The sequence below is a fragment of the Dipodomys merriami genome, unplaced genomic scaffold, assembly GCF_024711535.1.
Source record: "Dipodomys merriami isolate MVZ:Mamm:240054 unplaced genomic scaffold, mDipMer1.0.p SCAF_4, whole genome shotgun sequence".
NCBI classification, from domain to species: domain Eukaryota; kingdom Metazoa; phylum Chordata; class Mammalia; order Rodentia; family Heteromyidae; genus Dipodomys; species Dipodomys merriami.
The window spans coordinates 28,868,795-28,882,509 of record NW_027205603.1 but is presented as its reverse complement, the minus strand read 5'-3'; positions in this window follow the sequence as shown (position 1 = coordinate 28,882,509).

Below are 13,715 nucleotides of genomic sequence, written 5' to 3'. Positions count from 1 at the left end.
GAGCAGAGGAATGTAAGTTCAGTCTCGACTGCATAGATCATATCTCAAAACAAAGCAAATAAGAAACTTTACATGTCTATTTCATGAGCTACTTTTTTCCTCAAGATCTCATACTGAAAAGAAAATCCAGAATATATAAAGCTTCTTCTGTTTTCAGCCATGAACTATACATACTGAATATTAGTTAAAAAGGGGTAAATGCTTTAATTACAACTAATCCTCAACAGAGAAACCTTGACAGATGTGGCTGTTTTGTTATATTGTTATATTGTCTTTTGCTGGTATTGGGGCTTGAACTTAGAGCCTGGGCACGGTCCCTTAACTTATTCGCTCTCTACCACTTGAGCCACAGCTCAACTTCCAGTTTTTGATAGTTAATTGGAGATAAGAGTCTCACACATTTTCCTACCTGGGCTAGCTTCCAACCACAATCCTCAGATCTCAGCCTCCTGAATGGCTAGGATTACAGGCCTGAGCCATTGGTGCCTGACAGGTATGCCCATTTTTAAGGAGTAATTCTACATACCATCTTAAAATATGTTTGATGCTTTCTGGTGCAGAGAAAGGCCCTCAGGCAAACAGGAAGAAAACCCCTGGGACAGAATCCCATGACAAAGTAAGGGCTCTGCTACAGAGCCAGCCCTTCAGCATTCATGTGGGAAACTGGCTCAGGGTGGCCATGAAGTCCCCACCACTAACCTTTATGCCAGTAGAGTGAGCAGTTTCTCTAAATACAATAGAACCTCTGCCACTTTGAAGATAAGCTCTCACAGGCTGCTTAAAACAATAATTCTGTACTTTCTTTCCTGTTTCTAGATTTATTTTAAGTATTAGTATAAAATGTCACAGCAGCTGATAGTGGCCAGATCGGTTTGTATAAAGCTCGACTGCCTGTTTGCAGCATATTACAGCTATATTTGACACAGGAAAGCACTTAATCATGCCTGCTATCAGCACACCACACCCACCTTTGTGAGGACCCTTAAAGGCTGCGAGATTTATCACCGTGAACTTGAACTGGATGGACAGCCCTAATGGACAATGCAGTCTGCTTCTGAGAAGTTTGGGCTAAAAGTGTCCCATCTACAACCCAACTGCCAAGAGAAAGTTCAAGAATGCTAAGCTGCCTCCCAGGAAGGGACTGAGTAGACCCCCTAGGTCCTGGTTTTATGTCAAGCTGTTCAACTCTGAGCAGTGTCCATCTGAAGACATGGTGTGAAAATCTTCCTAGCTGCTAAATTTGCCTGAAAAATGATATAGATAAAACTTTAGTTAGGAGAGCACTACTTTTTAAGATATTTAATTGGCAAGTATCGCATAGGTGGCAGGCATACCGTGTGATAACTTGGTAAATGTACATATTAAGTAATGATTACCACAAATTAATTACAACTATGCTATTGCTGGGATTATAAATGGCCTCCCAAGGCCCCAAGTGTTAAGGTGTAGACTGAGCTTTTGGCACTATGGAACTTTTAGGAGATAGAGACTACTAGAAAGAAGTTAGATCACTTGGTGAGAAACATTGAAAAAAAGAGGCTATTGGGAACCTGGCCTTCTCTTTCTCATTGCTTTCTGGCTTCTGTGAAATGACCCACATGTTCTCCACCATGATCTTCTGCCTTGCCACAGGCCCAAAAGCAGAGTTGCTAAAAGACCAGGGACTGAAATTTCAGAAACCATCAGCTAAAATAAACCTTTCCTCCATTTAAGCTGCACAGTGAAAGAAAACAAGCACATCCACACTTTCCCTACTGTACATTAGAGCCTTAAAACTTATTCATCTTATAACTCAAATTTTGTATCCCTTGACGAACATCTCTCTACTTTCCCAAGCTCCCAGCCCCTGGTACCTACCCTTCTTCTCTCTACCCTATGACTTTCAATTTCCAAACACATTATTAAAGATTGAGAGATAGTAGAATGAACAACCACTTATGCATCACCTGATCCTAAATTTTGTGGTTCTGGATTCCTTTCAACTAGATCCTAGGCATCATACCATTCCGCCTCACCTATGCATTAAAATATTTTTTTATAACTACCCATGACATTGTCACATCTGGAAACAGCAAATAAGGTCAAAATGTTGGGTAAGATTATTGTCCTAGAAGCCACTTTTATTCTCTAATAGTTCCCTCTCCCTCCTTTCTTTGTTTTAAAAAGCACACCATTGTGTTGTTGTAGAAATGGTATTGTTTAACTTATAGAATGTTTCACATTCTGGATTAGATTGACTGCTTCACTGTAATGATGTTTAATTTATTTGTGTGTGTGTGTGTGTGTGTGTGTGTGTGTGTTGGTCCTGGTGCTTGAACTCAGGGCTTGGGCTCTGACTGCTTCACTGTAATGATGTTTAATTTATTTGTGTGTGTGTGTGGGGGGGGTCCTGGTGCTTGAACTCAGGGCTTGGGCACTGTCCCTTAGCAATATTGCTAAAGATTAGGACTCTACCACTTGAGCCACAGCTCCACATACAGCTTTTTTGGTGGTTAATTGGAGATAAGAGCCTCACAGACTTGCCTGCCTGGTCTGGCTTTGCACAATCTTCAGATCTCAGCCTCCTGAGTAGGTAGGATTACAAGCATGAATGAGCCACTGGTACACAACATGGTGTGTTGGGTTTTTTTTTTTTTACCAATTTTTTAATGACTTCTAAGTTTGATTTTAAGATGTAAATGAGTTAAACCCTGTAAACTATGTTGCAGGTGTATTTATTTGCTACTGTTGCTATATCAGAATATTCAAGACTGAAAGCTATGAACAACAAGTTTATTGTCTCAAGATTCTGGAGGGTAGAGGTCAAGGTGAGGAAGAAACTACGCCTCTCTCCTCTCTCCTTGACTTAGAGAGGCCTTTTTTTTCTCTCTGGCTTCATTTCACCCTTTATATATATATGTCCATCTCTGTGCTTACTTCTACCTTTTATAAGGATATCAGAACTTCCCTCTAATTAATAAATAGCCTATTTACAAATAAAATCATATTCTGAGGCAGTAATAGTAAAAAAAAAAAAGTCAACATATAAATTGAGGAGTGGGGATTCAACCCAAGCTACCACCACATAACATCTGACACACAGTGAAAGTTTCCATAAATATTAGCTAAGATAATAATCTTTCAGCCATTAAATGAATCCTATTTCATAAGGATTAAATGAGTTAATATACCTAAAACAAAGTACAATATCTGGTACACAATAAAGTTTCTACAGTTACTATCTATTAAGTTGTAACATGCTTCCATGTTAGTCTTTTTTTGCGGGGGATGGGGGGTCCGGTCGTGGGGCCTGAACTCTGGGCCTGGGCACTGTCCCTCAGCTTTTCAGCTCAAAGCTAGCGCTCTACCACTTGAGCCACAGCGCCATTTCCGGCTTTTTTCTTTTTGCTTATATGGTGCTGAGGAATCAAACCCAGGGCCTCAGGCATGCAAGGCAAGCCCCAGCCCCATGTTAGTCTTTAATAATAGTTTATATTCACACCAGTGTATTTCTCATTTTTAATACCAATTTAATTTCATAAGATTCAGTGAGAATGAGCCACAAGAATAGCATAGTGAAGATAGGGAAGATAAAGGAGAGGGTTTGAGTACCACTACAAGCCAAACACGGAAGCTTGGATCTGGCTAAGAAATGACCCAGTCCTGGCTTTCCCAGGTCCACAGCTTTACATTCCTGGGCAAGTGATGTCTCTTCACTGAGATTTCTTTTCTCTAGAAAAATCAAACATGGGGGCTGGGAAGGTGGCTCAGTGGTAGAGCGCTTGCCTTGCATGCATGAGGCCCTGGGTTCGGTTCCTCAGCACCACATAAGCAAAAAGAAAAAAGCCGGAAGTGGCGCTGTGGCTCAAGTGGTAGAGCGCTAGCGTTGAGCTGAAGAGCTGAGGGACAGCGCCCAGGCCCAGAGTTCAGGCCCCACGACCGGACACACACAAAAAAAAAAAAAAAAAAAATCAAACGTGTAAAAGATTCTCCAGGCCTCATTTCATGTCTAAATTCTAGGTTCTCTAAGGGAAAGAAACCAAAAGAGGCATATGGTTATCATTTAAAACAGTAAGAATGCTCTTTCATGCAGTATTGGTACTCACTAAATACTATGTGGAAAATGAACTATACAACTTGTGGGTGGAGATAGGAGGGAAAAACTGGGAAAGAGTAAGGGAGGGGGTGACACTGTCCAAAGAAAAGTACTCATTATACATTACGTAACTAATCCCTTTGTACATCATTTCTACAATAACAATTAAAAACACATATAGTTACAAAAAATTAAGAAAGCTCTATATTGTTAGTATGGCCAAAAATCTAACAAGAAAAAAAAAATCTATCAGAAGCTGGAAGTGAGGAGTAGGGAGTGGTGGCTTATTGGTAGAGCAAATATGTAGTGTACATTACACCCAGATTTGATCTCCAGCACCATGACTGGGGAAAAAAGGAGAAAAAAAGAGAACAAAGAAAGAAAGAGAAAGAGAAAGAAAGAAAGAAAGAAAGAATACCCACTATTAGACAATAAAATTTTTAATGGATAAGAAAAAATATTTGTATAAAAATAATCAGTTGCTTTAATGTATTGATCTCTCTAGATTACAATACTCTTCTTTCCTTTGGTTTATCCCTACAATGTGGAGAGTTGTTGTTGTTATTGTTGTTGTTGTTTATGTTGGTATTGGGGCTCGGCTCAGGGCCTGGGAGCTGTCCTTGAGCTTTTTTGCTCAAGTCTAACACTCCATCACTTGAGCCACCTTTACTTTCAGCTTTTTGGTGGTTTAGTTGAAAGATAAAACTCTCCCAGACCTTCCTGCTCAGGCTGGCTTCAAACCATGATCCTGAGAACTCAGCCTCCTGAGTAGCGAGTATTATAGACATGAGCTACTAGTACCTGGTCTATCCCTACTGGGTTTTTTTTCCCCATTTCATTGACTGGTTTTGTGTTTATTGACTATTTCTGTCCTCCTGCCTTAGCTTCCCAAGTGCTAGGATTACAGATGTGTTCCACAATGCCCAGTTCTGTTTTCTGTTTATCTCCCATTCTTGATGTACATTTATTTGTTTGTTTATTTGTTTTTGTGCTAGTCCTGGGGCTTCAACTCAGGGTTTGGGAGCCATTCCTGAGCTTTTTTTCCTCAAGACTAGCACTTTACCACTTGAGCTACAACTCTATTTCTGGAGAGAAGAGTCTCACAGGCTTTCTTGCCCAGGCTGGCTTTGAGCCTTGGTCCTCAGATCCAGCCTCCTGAGTAACTAGGATTACAGGCCCTTGCCTGTGCCCAACTACTTTCTTTCTTTTTGTATTCTTTTTGTGTTTTTTTTTCAAATCTGGGTAAAAAGCTGAAAATTCCCATCACAGAAATGGAATCACATCAAATATCCCAGTGAGACACCCTGAAAAATCTCTGCTGATCTTCTTGAGAGGAAAATAGGAACCCAGGGATATCTACATCTGGGAAAGAAGACACAGACATGCTGCTGTTGACATTTGTGTAGGGCACATGTCTGCCACCTCATACCCAGCAGGAAGTCACAGTCTTTTGCTTGAATGCTCCTCCCCAGAGTAACTCTTCCAGGCTTAGCAACTGCCCCACAGCCTGCTGGGCAGAACAGTGATGGGTGGTGTCAGTGACTAGTAGAAGAATCTCTTGCTCCATTCAGGAGAGAACACAGCCTTTCATGGCATGGAGCATGATGAGAAGTGTGATAATGCCATTTCAGATCATTAGGGAGAGTCACTCATTGAAAAGAGCAACTAGAGCCTGCCAAAAGTCCTCAACATCTTCCCATTGCCACTGTCACTCCCAAAGGAGTCAAGAGGGAAGCAGAGGACTGCTCACTCTCAAACAGTTCCACGAGAAAGGTGCTAACTACCTTACATATGTAACTGTAACCCCTCCGTACGTCACCTTGACAATAAAAATAAACTTTAAAAAACGAATTAAAATGTTTTTTAAAAGAGAAGAAGAGAAAGAGGAAGAGGAGGAAGAAGAAGAGGAGGAGGAGGAGGAGGAAGAAGAAGAAGAAGAAGAAGAAGAAGAAGAAGAAGAAGGAGAAGGAGAAGGAGAAGGAGAAGGAGAAGGAGAAGGAGAAGGAGAAGGAGAAGGAGAAGGAGAAGGAGAAGGAGAAGAGGAAGAGGAAGAGGAAGAGGAAGAGGAAGAGGAGGAGGAGGAGGAGGAGGAGGAGGAGGAGGAGGAAGGAGGAGGAGGAGGAGGAAGGAGGAGGAGGAGGAGGAGGAGGAGGAGGAAGGAGGAGGAGGAGGAGGAAGGAGGAGGAGGAGGAGGAAGGAGGAGGAGGAGGAGGAGGAAGTAGAGGAAGAAGAAGAAGGGCAGAGGCTGTCCACACTGGACCAATTTCTATGGTCCCAAATTCATCTATATTCCCACTCATTTTCCAAGCCGCCTCTAATCTTGACATAGCTTCTCTGGCAGACTTCCCTCATGAAAGGACACATTTCCATTAGAAAGAGCTACCTGGTCTTTCTCTTAGAATGCTCAAAAGCTATGTACATATGACCATATAAGCTGATGCTAAGTGAAATGGACCCCAAGATAGGGACACAAGAGGTTTTATCTTTGTTGCTGTTTTTCATTAATGTACTTATAATGTACTATGTGATTTTTTTTGTTTCTTTGTATGTTCTTCCCCCATGGTACAACCCCTGTTGTCACTGTATTTGATTCCAGTGTCCTGCATCTTGTATATACATTTTTCTAATTTGGGGGAGGATAAGGGAAATAACAAAATGCTGAAATAAGGAAACAGAATGACCCATTGTAACAATGAGATGTACAAGACAGAATGTTGAAAAGGAACTTTACAACTTTGCTGGGGGGGGGAGGAGTTGGGGAGGTGGGAGGTGGGGAGGAAAGGTGTTAGGGGAAAAATAAAGGAGCATGTAACAATGCTCGATAGGAAATGGACTCATTCCCTTGCTCATGTAACAGTAACCCCTCTGTACAGTATCTTTACAATAAAAATATATATTAAGAAAAAACAGAATGCTTTCTTGTGCTTGACTGTATAAAATAGAACCTACTCCAAATAAGCTGAAAATCCAAAGTAATTTGGTCAGAACTTGCTCTTGGGATATGTAGGATAAATGATAAGGAAAGAAGCAATAGCAATATCAAATTTCTAAGTCAGATTTTCCCAGAAGGAATGTGTGCTTTCTGCACACACAGAATAGGAACAGGCAGAATCTATTCAAACACAAATAAGCTTCATGTCTTCCCTTACCACCAACTGTCCATCTTAATATATTGTGGTAGAGGCTCAACTGGAATTCACCTGTATTTCAGAAGCCATATTTCATGTCAACATTATTTAAAATGTATGTATTAAGGTTGTCAATGTGCAGGATGGACACTCCTGCTTGTCCTTCCAGAGTTCTTGGGGTTCTAGGCATTTGCCACCACACTGGGATGTTTTACTTCCATGGCTGTGGGCAATTCCTTGGAACTACCCACTCCCATCACTTCCTGTATGCCTTACTTATTGAAAGTATTGTCACATAATCATTCTGTGTGTGTGTGTGTGTGTGTGTGTGTATACACATGCGTACATGCATGTGTGCCAGTCTTGGGGCTTGAACTCATGGCCTGCTCACTGTCTCTGAGCTCTTTTGCTCAAGGCTAGTGCTTTGCTACTCGAGCACAGTTCTACTTCTGGATTTCTGGTGGTTAAGTGGAGATAAGAGTCTCACAGAGTTTCCTGCCTAGGCAGCTTTCAAACCATGATCCTCCTATCTCAGTCTCTTGAGTAGCTAGGATTATAGGCATGAGCCACCAGTAGTCTGCTTGCACAAAATCATTCTTTTTGTAAAATTTTATTTTGTATTGTTATTATGAAGGTGATATACAGAGGGATTGTAGTTGCACATAACTATTCTTCAAGAAGTACTGACAAGGTAAATATCAATCTGATGACCAATAGTCAACACTTGGGGCTTGAGGAAGGTGCCAAGACACCAAATATCAAAAAAAAAAAAAAAAAGCCCTCTGGATTCTACAGTCAATCAAATAACAGAATGGAATATTCCTTAAGTGAAAAATAAAGAATACTTATTGCAACAAGACATACTAGGTAGCTAAAGTACATTTACTTGAAGCAGTTTATCCTATCTAGCACAGGTTTAGACAATGATGTGAGTGAGATCCTTCTATTGCTTATCAAGAGAGAAAGAAAACATCTTGTGCCTACTCCACCCCACCCTACAGAACTGAGGGCAGCTCTAGAATTTTTACAATTACTGTTTCTCCTGCCACTCCCTCGATGCCAAATACTGGAGATCCATAATTTAGCTCTTTTGTTTTACACTGATTCCACAGAGTGGAGACTATTAGTTCCAGTTACAAGATGAAAAACCAAAACAAGGGCTGGGAAGGTGGCTCAGTGGTAGAGCGCTTGCCTTGCATGCATGAGGCCCTGGGTTGGATTCCTCAACACCACGTAAGCCAAAAAAAAAAAAAAGCCAGAAGTGGCACTGTGGCTCAAATGGTAGAGTGCTTGCCTTGAACTGAAGAGCTGAGGGACAATGCCCAGGCCCAGAGTTCAGGCCCCACAACTGGACCCCCCCCCAAAAAAAAAGAAAACCAAACAAAGATGAAACTCTTGCATCAAGCAGGTCAAGTAGCTTGCTAGAGTCACTAAGCCAAAGCTCCTGATCCTGGAAGACACATCTCCAATGCATCATCTGCAAAGTAGACCTGTGGGAGAAGAGGCTCCTTGAGCCTGTATGTGACTGTGAGGTCAACAGAGGACATTGAACAGCAGCTGAGTGTCCCCACACAGTGCCATACTGTTGCACAACTAGAAGCTGAAGTTTGGGCGAAAAGAAGCCCCAGAATGCTGGGTTGCAAGAGGAACAACTCATTGACCAAGAAGAGAAATCTGGAGTGACATTGCATTGTTTTTTCACCCCAGCACTGCTGATCACAATGAAAGGAATAGCATGACTTGGCAAACCATTTGAAATACATGCTGAAGGAGTCAGATTATTTCATGAAAATGTTCTTTAGCAAAGCTGGACTTTCACATCCATTCAAACACCAAGTTAAAGCTAATGACATAGTCTGGGAGGCACTTCACTATGTACCACCATCACCTGACATCTAAGGCCAGCGTTTGCTCCCCCTCACTGATGAAACACGTGAGAATGGGAAAATGCCCTCAGTCTGCCTGTTCCCCAGGGCCCCAGCACGCGTAGCTGTTGAGAACGTAAGATGTGACGGGTGTCATTAAGGAACTGCATTTCTCACTTCAATCACATTCATATTTCAAAAGCTATGTGAGACCAGTGACTAACTCTGCAAAACTCATGGCCTTCTGTGTGGCAAATGACGTGCCCAGGTGATTGCTCTTAGTAAACTTCAATGCTCTCGTGCCTCTATTTGTAGTAACAGGTTGCAACAAGTATGACAAGTATTATTCCTAGGCTCCTTGAGTTAATCAACAACCTGATTTACATGCTGGAGATTTAATTCTGTTATGGATGTGATAGCATGAAGGGACCAAAAGTAGCTGACCTTTTCCTTGAGTAAGGTCTGGATTTGGGCAATGGAATCCTAATGGATAGTCTATCATCTGAGTGAAGTTTTCCACAGCTTTCTGGGATGTGGATGAAGTAAAGAATGGGACATTTGCCTGATTTTGCACTGAGGAAAAGAGACAGAACCCTCTTTCACCTCTGGGAGAAAAAGAAAAAAATCAACCCTGGCATGGTGGCACATGCCTAGAATCTCAGCTACGTGTTATATTGAGATTCCCTTGTACAACTAGTTGAAAATAACAATTTAAAGCAATTATACATTTAAAAAAAAAAAGAAGAAGAAGAAGAAGAAGAAGAAGAAAGTTGGGTACTGGTGGCTCATGCCTGTAATCCTAGCTACTCAGGAGGCTAAGGTCTAAGGGTTGAGGTTCAAAGCTAGTCCAGGCAGGAAAGTCTATGAGACTCTTATTTCTAATTAATCACCTGAAAACCAGAAGTGGAGCTATGGCTCAAAGTGGTAGTGCTAGCTTGGAGCAAAAAATCTCAGGGACAATGTCCAGGCCCTGAGTTCAAGCCCCATGATGAGCAATCAAAAAGAAGAATAGGGGATAAGGAGGAGGAAGAATAAGATCAGCAAGTTCTCAGGGAAAGTATTTCATCTCTTTTGATGGGTTAATAATAGCCCTGTGTTAATCTAGACAGATGCTTCATCCTGGGGTTTGAGATCTGTCACTGTACTCTTTGTCAGGCCCTCAACACTGTTTCTTTATCTCTGTTCTTTGCCTACTAAGGGATATTGGAATTGAGTGGGAAAGTCTGCCAATGACAACATCCACACCTCCTACCCCACTGTGACCTTTGACCTTCAGGAGGCGTGGGCTGCCCTATTACATGAAGCTGAGACATTCTCAGCATGTTGTGCATTCCTATCTCCTTAGGCTGCCTCCAGATAGGTCCCTTCCTTCCTGGGTAGATAGAGGTGTGGGCTAGCCAGGCAGGTGACCCTCACCTCCACCCCGGATTTAGTCAGACACTTCATTCACCATCATTATTAATAGTCGGGTGTGCTAATGTTTCCTGAAGAACATGATAAGAACCACACAGAATCAGAAGGAAACGAATCTGTGACTAGGCACTTTTTCCCTCCTAGTCGACAGCTATGGAAAGTTCCTGACTGACCTAAGGATGTCTGTGAGGACTGGGACTCTTGCCTAATATCTGCTTCGAGAGCTAATACTGTGTGAAGCCACAGGGATTCAGGGAAACACAAGAGGGTCTCAGTGACATATGACTTGCTACCCCTGTCCACAAGAAGTGGATGAGCAGAGTTGCCTGCTTGACTGCTGCGCTTGATTTTCCTTTTTTGCTTCCACTTTTAATGGTTTTTGTTGCTGCTGTTGTTTTTCTTTTCTTTTTTTCTTTTTTAAATGCAGTAATGGGGCTTGAACTCAAGGCCTTGATACTTGGCTTAGCACACTGCTGGATAGCACTTTGTCACTTAATCCATGCCTCTAGCTCTGTTTTATATTGGTTATCATGAAATGGAATGTCATAGATTTTTCTTCCCAACTGGTTTTAAGCTACTATTCTCCAGATCTCAGACTCCTAAATAGCTAAGATTATAGGCATGAGCCACCAGTGCCAAGTGTGTTTTCCTGTGTGTGTGTGTGTGTGTGTGTGTGTGTGTGTGTCCATTGTTTTTTTGTTTTGTTTTGTTTTGTTTTGCTAGGAATAGAACCTGGGGCCCTTGCCTTGTCTTATGCACACTAGGATAGTGCTCTTCCACTGTTCTTCAATCCCAGCCTCTATGGTGCCCATTTCTGTGTCCTGATTTCAATTAGTTTAAGGGAGGATACTGGATATTTACTGAGATTTATGTTTAAGGTCTATGGATACATATTAGATCAATTTTTTTTACCTTCCCATGACTTTCTAGAGATTCTAGAGATGAACAGGCTAAGGTTCAGAAATGATCATTGGTTAGTCCAAGATCATACAGCCAATTAGAGGCTGAGCCAAAAGTTTAAACCCTATTCAATTGATCTTCTCATTCTAAATTCATGCTGCCATCTTAAGCACTATGAATGAAGCATTGCTGTTAGGGACTATGTTGTGTCCATCACAAAAACTCAGATGTGGAAACTCTAAACCTCAAGTATAACTATATTTGGACACAAAATCTTAGGGAGGTAAAGAACGTTAAATGAAGCCAGGCATCAGTGGCTCACACCTATAATCCTAGCTACTCAGAAGGCTGAGATCTGAGGATCACAGTTCAAAACCAGCCCAGCCAGGAAAGTCTGTGAGACTCTTATCTCCAATAAACCAATAGAAAACTGGAAGTGCCACTGAGGCTTAGTGGTAGAGCGCTTGTCTTGAGCTAAAGGGAAAGCCTATGATACTCTTATCTCCAATTAACTACCAGAAAGTGGTACTGTGTCTCAAGGGGTAGAGCTCTAAGCCCTGGGAACAACAGCTCAGGGACAGCATCCAAGCCCTGAGTTCAAGCTCCAGGATTGGTGCGCGCGCGCACACACACACGCACGCACACACACACACACACACACACACACACACACACACACGTCCAAAATGCTACAACCTTCACAATATAAACAATACACTAAAATTGAGCTTCAAAATCTCTGGTGGTAGCAAGCAGACTTTGGATTGGGCTTCTCTCTCATTAGTACATGTGAACTCACTGTAGAGAAGCATAGAAACAGAATAAGCCTGCCTCACAGCCTGCCTGCCTGACATTGATGTAAGGGATCATACCAGAATTCCACCATCTTTATAAACTGCCACTCTGCCACCTAAAAGCCTTTCCACCAACAAATACAAATTGACTTTAAGCAATGGATTTGGTTTTAGAAAACTCTGGTGACCAGGTATGAATAAGATGCTTTGGTCCCAATTCCAGACATGCAGAGTACTGAGGAGTGAAGGCTGTTTACAGATCATCTGTGCACAACGTACAGTTTGTTTATTCCTAGAAGGTACTACTACAGTGGCCTGAGTGATACTGACACTGAGTGATACTGCTTGGGTAGCCTCCACTCACTCTGCCTTCAAGAAAAGAGATAATAAAACTGATCATCACTGGTTCACACATCTACTAAGTGATGGAACTGACATCCCACCTGCCTGATGCAGAGGTCAGAGCCCTGAGCCACAGTGATCTATGCATGTGGTATGAAGAAGACTATATGCCAGGAGTCTAAACCAGAAAAAGTAGGAATTCCAGAGGCAAAATCCAGGACTCCTATTTGAGTCCAGTGTTGTATGATCATGATTATCTCAGGAGCAAAGACAAAGTATGACCACTGTGTGGAACACTGTCAGTGCAGCTCCTTGGGTACCCAAGATGGAGGTGGATTTCTAAACCTGATGGCTGCTGCCACCAGGACGCTCACTGCTGGGATTTCCATCCATATTCCAAAACTCTTCTGCCTTTATCTGCTTTAGATAAAATATTTTGTAAGAGGAGGTGGATAGGGTATGGTAATCTGCCACTCAGTAAAGTAGAAAACTTAAAAAAAAAAAAAGGCTGGCAGAAAAGTGGTTGAGTGGCTGTCTGTTGTGTGCAAGGCCCTGAATTTAAAACCCAGTTTTGCCAAAAAAAAAAGTTGACTTGGTTGAATGGTCCTGGGTTTCATTGAAGTCCAGTGTGGACCACACTGACTGGTACCCAAGCTGTGCTGTAAACTCAAGAAGTTTTTTGTGGATCTGGCCTCTGCAATAAAAGCTGCTGGCTCCTGAAGAAAGAAAGAAAAGAAAAGAAGGGAAAGAAAGAAGGACGAAAGGAAGGAAGAAGGAAGGAAGGAAGGGAGGGAGGGAGGGAGGAAGGAAGGAAGGAAGGAAGGAAGGAAGGAAGGAAGGAAGGAAGGAAAGTAGGAAGGAAGAAAGGAAGGAAGGAAGGAAGGAATTTCCTTATAGAAATAACAGAAACTCACAATGTACATCACATTCAAATACAAACAACAACAAAAACTTCCATGCTGAGAGTTCAATAAGTAGAACAAGACCATACACTATGATGACAAGACAGCAAGAAGCCTGTCCCGTAAGATCTTTACAAGATAAGGGTACCCACTTTCACTATTTATATTCAACATGGGATTTGAATTTCACTGCTTTCATTGAACATAAAATTAGAAGTTCTTATGGCCTGACACTGATGGCTCACGCCTGTAATCCTAGCTACTCTCATAGGCTGAGATCTGAGATCTGAGAATCA